Source organism: Alosa sapidissima, chromosome 16 (assembly GCF_018492685.1).
Source record: "Alosa sapidissima isolate fAloSap1 chromosome 16, fAloSap1.pri, whole genome shotgun sequence".
In the NCBI taxonomy this organism is placed as follows: Eukaryota; Metazoa; Chordata; class Actinopteri; order Clupeiformes; family Clupeidae; genus Alosa; species Alosa sapidissima.
Window position 1 is genome coordinate 14384361 of NC_055972.1, and position 8000 is coordinate 14392360.

The window sequence follows — 8000 nt, forward strand, 5'->3', positions numbered from 1 at the left end:
AAGCCCAATTGGAACATTTTAGAAAATTAATGAAATTTTAGATCAAATGAATAATAAATTAAGGGAAAAAATGAATTATAAATGGGAAAAAGTGCTCTTACTATCAAACAGTACTAAAAGAACATGTAATCCTCCACAAGCTTGCAAAAACAGGGTCAGGTTCAAGCCATGCAAGTTCTGAGCAAAAACAAAGGTTTATGCTCTGCTCTCCTTTGAAGATAATTGAAGCGACTCTACTTGAAAGGACCCGGGCCCCAGTGCCTACTGAGCGGGTGATGCTTTTTTTTTTTCAAAACTTGTTGTTGTTTTTTTATTGTATTTTATTTTTTCCCCAAACAACAATGGGATTTACTCGTGTGGGAATGCTCTTTTCACCAAAAAATCACATCAAATGCATTCTGGCTCCAGTGTAGCCTGTTAATTAATGAAGTTCTCTAAAGCTCCATTAAAAATGAAATAATATTAATAATAATATATGTGTGTGTGGGGGGGGGGAATGTGCAAAATGTTTTATGCCACAGGAAGTTGGACCATTAAAAGTTGGGCCAAACTGAAAAGAATTATGAAATGAGCTGGTCTTTTCTCTGAATCTCCACAGCATGTTAACAAAATCAAAACTTAACATGGCAACTCTGATTAATCAGAGAAGAAAACACATCTATATTAATCTCCATGCATTCTCCAACTAAAACTAAGACAGCATTATTTATAGCCAATATTAATCTCAAATTTCATTAGAAATGCTTTAATTATTCCCATGCATTATACATGAAAAGGAAATAAGAAATAAGTGAAGTGAGGGGTCACCCAGTGCTTTATGCACAGAGTCCAATGAATACATTAAGGAGTGGTTTATGTGTGTGGCAATTTGCATGATCTCCTTTGTGAACTGATGTTGTAACATCACTGAATATTAAAAAGCCAGGTAAAAAAAATATTGCGGTTGTTGGAAAATGATGCAATGCTCAGCTCACACTGTAATAAGTGTAGATGTACTTGGGATGCACACTGCAGATAGATCCACAGCGTTTACTCTGAAGGGAAAGTGCAGAAGAAGTATCGAACAGGGCCAAAGTCAAGAAACTTATCTGTAGGTGAGGATGATAGATGGTGCATTGCAGCATGGTGGAGAATAAGGTGTATAAAGCTTCTACAGAGTTTATAATCCCTCAAATACAAAGTAAACGGGCAACTGCGTAAGTTAGCATTTGTATATGTATGCTGCATGTCCTGACTGCTTAACCCAGAACACAAACAAACCAAGATTTCAATCACCATGGGAAGTTTAAATTCTATTGTGTGGCAAGACGATCATAGAGTAACAGATGTCCAACAGTTCACCTGCTCCGCCAAACACCACTGTCTCCACATCCTAAGTGCTTACCGGACTATTGAGGTTGTGAGGTCGAGTCCAGCATCATAGGATTGTCATCTCAGAGTCCAGCATCGTAGGATTGGCTATCTTGGTTACTCTCTGGGTGGTGCAGGGTCTGTGGTCTGTGTGTTCTCTCCTGGAGTGCACTACATTTTTTATAGGGCGTCATAAACTACAGAGGGCCAGAACTGGTTGTAGAGGGTCATTCTCATCTGGACGTGTTGTGTCAGGGGCATTAAATGGTTCATTGGTAGTAAGGGGGTGCTGGTGATGGTGGTGGAAGAGGTGGAACAACCGAGGGGCAATTGGCCATTGGTCACAGCAAACTAACCACCATGTCCAACCTCTTCGTCAAAGGGGTCAACAACCGCCCTCAGCAGAGTAAGTTTATCAGGGAAGCATTTTTATGAGTGTGCTGGGTGTGTTGGCTTTGTCAGTGAAGAATGAGCTAATGAACTTGGCCTCACCACCTGACACAATAGCTTAAGGATCTGCCTGTGTCACAACTCTGCTCATAAAACAGCTCTGACAGGCTCTGGTGGGAACTACCACTGACCACTGAAGGACACAAGAGGAGAAACAGGACAAGGGCAGTGGAGCTGACAAAAAAACCCCCAACTCATTTGGTTTTGACTACTGTCTCGACAGGGCCCACATTCCTGTGAAGGCATCATCATATCTGTGTGATGATTAATGGAAATCCCTGTCAGGTGAGGTCATTTCAGGCCGTGCCGGTGCCAAGCGGAGCTGTTGTGTTGTGGCTGCTAGCTGCTGGTGGGTTGGTGGCCAGCCAGCGTGGCTGGGATGCCACAAATGAGGAAAGAGTTTGGAATGAGAGGCCAGTTTGGGCCGAGACGTGAGAGACCTGTCTGCATTCTTTAGGGGCGGGGTGACCTCAGGAGACGTCTTGAGAGTGATCTATGGGAGTTGTCGAAGTGGGTGGCATGGGAAACTGACAGACAAAGCGATGCTTTTGCATTGTTCTTTCTCCCATTTAGGAGATAGCTTTGTCCAGTAACTCTGCTGATGAGACAGTGAGGTTGCAGACATGTTATCCGTTTGTCTGAATGGGATCAAACTGGTGACCTTGGGGATGTCCCTCACTACTATTAAATCACAGGGTTTGCAATCAAGGTTAACAAAAAACTTTATACAAGTTAAAACTGAAGCACACTTTACATTTATTTGTAAATATCTCATGTTAAATGCATGAGAAACTGACTTTATCCTTGGCAGCATTTAGTCTCCATTGTGTTCCCCTGTGTTCATCCCCTGCGTTGGTGAAGGCCTGGCAGATGTGGGCTCAGAGGGTTAAATGTGTAGAAACGAGAAGGTTAAAAGCAGATAAATGGAAACAGGGAAGATGCCCCTACAATAGTATTCGTTGGCTCACAGCTTGTTACCAAAAGTGCTTTAATAATTAATATGGCTCCCTCCCCTGTTCGACACTCTGTCTTTGATATAAGGTTACTGTGCTCGGGGTCCTGCCACAGGAGAAGGCTACGCAGACAAACCTTTTCAAGTTTTTTTTTCTCCACCCCCCTCTTTCCTTTCTCTCTCTCTTCCTTTTTAAAAGTGCCCAAACATGCGCCATGCCCTGTATCTTTTCAAGAATAATAGCAATCAAGGAGCGAGAGCACATGCGAGAGCAATATGTTTTTGTTGGCATCAGCAAAATCTTGTATTTCAAATCTCGCCGTAATTGGACTGGCTTCTCCGGTTACTTTTAAAGGTCTTGCTCCGCCGCGGTCCATTTTTAAAGAGACGCGCTCATGATTTGAATAAAATTCAAATGAAAGGTCAAAGATGTGTTTTAGCGGGATATCATTAACAGAATTTCGGCCCGTCGCTCCGAAGTCTTCAGATGAGATACAGGGTGGTGCACCCTGGGAGGCACGTAGCGTGTTTCCGTCGGCGGAGCAGGTCAGAAAAAAACAAGAGGCGCCAATGAACCACACACTCTGATAGCTGATGTAATACATGAACAAGCTCTAGTCTACATATCAAACAAGAATGCCCTCAGCAGGCAAAGCCGCCCTTCCACACACACACACACACACCTTGGTCAGTTGAGTTCACACACCCTCATATATTTTATTGTAAGTCTATGTGTGATACCTCTCTTGCCTTATGTCCAATCTGTCTCATCTTAAATGCCATTATATGTCCTATATCCAGTAAAAGTTTAAAACACTGGTAGCTCCATACATACTGCGTGGTGTAATGGGGTTGGTAGTTTGTGAGATCCACGTTGCATGTTGACTGCAGGGCCTCTCACCAACTGCCTGGTATGGAGTAAGCTACAGGCTGCGTGCCGTGGGGTGATTTATGGAAGTGGCAGTTTTCTGTGTGGTGTGCGCTTGTGTTCCGGACAGTCCTCTCGGTCTCTCTCTCTCTCTCTGACTCTCTCTCTCTCTCTTTCTTTCTCACACACACTCAAACACACACTCACATTCTCAGCGCCTGCCCAGGCTTGGACACTGGTGAGCCCTAAGCCGTTTCTCCATGCTCTCTGCAGTGATGTTTATACTGGGGTTTTTTTTTCCTTCTCTGTGCGTTGAGGCACCTCACTCTGTGCCAGGGATGTGGTATTCCACTGGGCAGATTTCACATCCTAAAGACAGTGGCTGTGAACTGTCTCTCTGCTATATGCACCTCATCAATTCATTTCCTAATCCATTTCCAAACAGCAATTTTTTTTTTTTTTTTCCCCCAAGTAGTGCAAAACGCACATAGAGAGAGTGAAGATGCATGTCAGTTTCGGTGTTGGATTAAAGACTGAATCCATGAACCTGTGACAGCCGTATTTAACTAGTTTGAGCTATTGTTTAGCCAGCTACATGAGGCTTGCATAGGCTTTTTTTTATCAAGTCTCACTCATTGACAGTGAGACACATGCCATCCCAGATCCCAGACTGACTAGATAGATAAATATAAGTTAGCAAGCATACAAGTGTCCCTGTCAGACAACAGTGGCAGACAGTTACATATGGGTCTCTTTTCCATAAATGGATTTTTGTTACAGAATGTTTGTAAAAAACAAAACTGAAGATTTTGAACAATGTTGAAATTCCACCAGGTGATTTTAATATTTCATGTAGGAGCAGGTTGGTCTGAATTCCAGGAAATTGGATTACTACTAGGGTTAGCTAAACACAAGCAGTGCTATTTCACTGGTTATGGGCTGCTTAGTCTGTGTGTTCAGTTTATTTACTGTTCGACAAATACACAAGTATCACATATCTAACAGTCCAAAACATACAGTTCAGCAGGCCCCAGCGAGAATTGAACTCGCGACCCCTGGTTTACAAGACCAGTGCTCTAACCACTGAGCTATGAGGCCTTGCCTTTGCCTTGTAGTTAGGTACAATATGTAAAGCTCTCAGCTGAGTTCCACACCCATTTTATAAAGGCGGAGCAGAAGTTGGTTTTCCACAGTGACGTTGCTCTGTGTGTGTGTGTTTGTGTGCAAGCAGACAGACAGGTCAGACAGGTAACCAAGGACCCAATGGTCACTATGAATGAGATCCAGAGTTCCTTTAAGAGGATGAGAGAAGCGTAAAGAAGGACAAACATCAGTGCATCACTCCACCAATCAGGCCTTTATGGTAGAGTGGACAGACATTTTTTGCTGAGAGTTTCCCAAAAAGCACCTGAATGACTCTCAGACCATGAGAAGTAAAATCATCTGGTCTGATGAAACAAAGACTGAACTATTTTGCCACAATTCCCTACGGTGTGTGTGGAGAAAACCAAGCACTGAGCTGCACTGATGTTTGTCCTTCTTTATGCTTCTCTCATCCTCTCAAAGGAACTCTGGATGTCATTCATAGTGACCATTGCACACACAATCCTATCTCACAGGTCTACGGACAATTCTCTCGACCTCGTGGCTTGGTTTTCACTCTGACATACACCATCAACTGTGAGACCTTATATAAAGAGATGTGCGCCTTTCCTAATAATGTCCAGTGAATTAATTTAGGCATAGGTGGACTCCAATCAAGGACCATTGATAGGTAGTAGTTGTAGGTAGGATAGTAGGATGCACCAGAGCTCAATTACAAACGTCATAACAAAGAGTCTGAATTTATGTAAATGGAATATTTCAGTCGTTTATTTTTTATACATTTAGTGTTGCAGTATTGTGTGTTGATTGATGAGACAAAGATGAGTCTGAAACATAACAAAATGTGGAAAAAGTGAAGCTCTGTGAATACTTGTATGTATGCATGAATGTGTGTGTGTGTGTGTGTGTGTGTGTGTATGTGTGTGTGTGTGTGTGTGTGTGTGTGTGTGTGTGTGTGTGCATATGTGTTTCTATTGAATGCGAGGGGCCCTGGTGCCACATGCTTCCGCACAGTGCTAGGCTGGCCGCAAATGGTGGACACAGAGCGAACCGGGATGCGGGAGCGCGGGGGGTGGTGGACGCGAGAGCGCGAGGGGACCGCCCGCTGGGCCGCGGATCGCCAATGTGCTTGTCGGGGCCGTATGCAAGCCCATGCGCGGGGCACTGTCAGTCACGGCCAGGGCTCAGCTGCAGCTGGGGATGGGAGCATTAGCCCCCTGCTGGGGCGCCCGCTCCACTGCGTACCCCCGTCGCCACCACCACCACGAGCACCACCCTCACCTCCTCAGCAGCCCCCACCTCCCCATTCAACCACACCCCCCCCCCCCCCCCGCGCGCCCCCCCTCTATCAGCGCCACCCGGGGCGCAGCCATGCTCTTACCTGTCCACCTAATCTGGGATTTTCTCAAGATAATGCAGTTATTTCAGAGCACGAGCAGGATTCCCACAAGAAAGGCTCCGTCGCCCTCCCCCGTCCACATTCACTAACCCCCCCCCCCCCCACCCCAACCTTGGTTAGTGTACACACACACACACTTACACACATGCTTAGACACATACACACTCTCACACAATCTCTTTTGAACTAAATGTCACGTAATGTGATGGAATAAGATGAAGATTTGCTGGTATAACAGGGCCTGCTATGTGGACACCATTTTAATTTGGACTTGGCTTTGACTGGTGTAGCAGATAGCGGCTTTTCCAAAATATGTGTATCACAATGACCGACTGAAACATACCACCCTATATCTCCACACTCATAGCAGGAAGGGTCACAGTTCATGTCGATCTGAAAAGTAAGAGCAGAAGAAAAAAGAGAAGAGAGGGATGAAATGAAATAAAAGGAGAACATATATGTGTCTGTTTTTTTTTCTGTCTACAGTTCAACACAGTATGAAATAAATAGCCGGTTCTCAACATCAGGGATTAGGATTGCTGTTTTTGTGTGTGTACTGGATTAGGGGTAACACACTAGATTAGGGGCTACGGATTAAATTAGGGACTTCAAGAAAATCCCTCAATCAGAGCTTCAGATCCTGTCTGGTGGAGACCATAAAAAATGGCAGTGGTAGCACTCAGACGAGCACTTGCACATACCGGTAAATACACACAAGTGTCCACCACATGCATGCACAGGCAATACGTACACGCACATGCACACACACACACACACATGCACAGAGGCACACACACACACACACGCACAGAGGCACAAACACTCGTCCACATACTTGTACTGCCCACAAAGGCTTCCTCTAGTTTGGATGCGTACCAAAGGTCAAATAGTCATATCCTGTATTGCAATAACGACATCACAATGTACATATTATTCTGTTAATACCTCAGTCAGAAGTACTCTCCATCTCTTTCCCCTGCTCACTCTCTCTCTCTCTCTCATCCTTTAACATGTGACTCACCATATTCTCACCACAGGATGCCATAGAGAGGTTACAAGGAGAGGCAATAAAACAGTCGCCAGTAATGTGGTGACAGAGAAACCTACCACTATTTTGATGAGGTAAATAGGAAATGACTAAGGCCTTGAAATGGCAAGACAGCGTGCAAATAAACACTGGGATTTCGGTGGTTAATTAAAATAAGTTGAAATAATCATATTCTTTGATGATAATGCTACAGTTTGCATGCGAATGACATGTGTCTGTGTGTGTGTGTGTGTGTGTGTGTGTGTGTGTGTGTATGCTTATGCATATTAGTATGTGTGTACTGCCTCACCGGATGATAAGCTTGCGTGTGTTTCTTTATGAATGAAACGCTCCCTTTCATGTTTGTCCTTGTGCCACATGTTTGACCACAAAACAGCACCCTCAAATCTTTAAAATAAACAGAGAGATTGCAGCCCAGCGGTGTCGCTTTGAACTGGTTTTCTGGATCCAAATCCAGCCCTTAAGGTCCTGCTGAAGTTAAAAGACCTTAATGGGCTATAGTTTTGGCAAACTGATCATTCCATGTTTTATATACCTTCGTCTCCAAAAAACGTCCACTGGCCTAAATCAGAAAGAGAGTCTCCTAAAAAACCCAAACAAATGACCACATAATGACAGCCAAGGCTTCTCAAGGGCCAACCACAGAGAGGCCATAAAATCAAATAAAAACAGCGAGAGCAACAGTCATAGCAACAGTGGTAGCTAAATTGACTGCGGTGTTACTCTATTGTACCGAGCAGGATACAGTGGACTGCAATCAAACCAATTGACAAGTAGATTACCCCCCACTCTCCCTACACAAACACACACACACACACACACACACACA

At 44.3% G+C, this 8000-nt stretch overlaps 1 non-coding gene across 1 annotated transcript; it reads right to left on the minus strand.

Annotated features, from left to right (window-relative positions):
- Positions 1 to 4645: 4645 nt before the first annotated feature.
- Positions 4646 to 4718, minus strand: trnat-ugu. The gene has a single exon. It is a non-coding gene; the product is annotated as a tRNA-Thr (tRNA).
- Positions 4719 to 8000: the final 3282 nt, after the last annotated feature.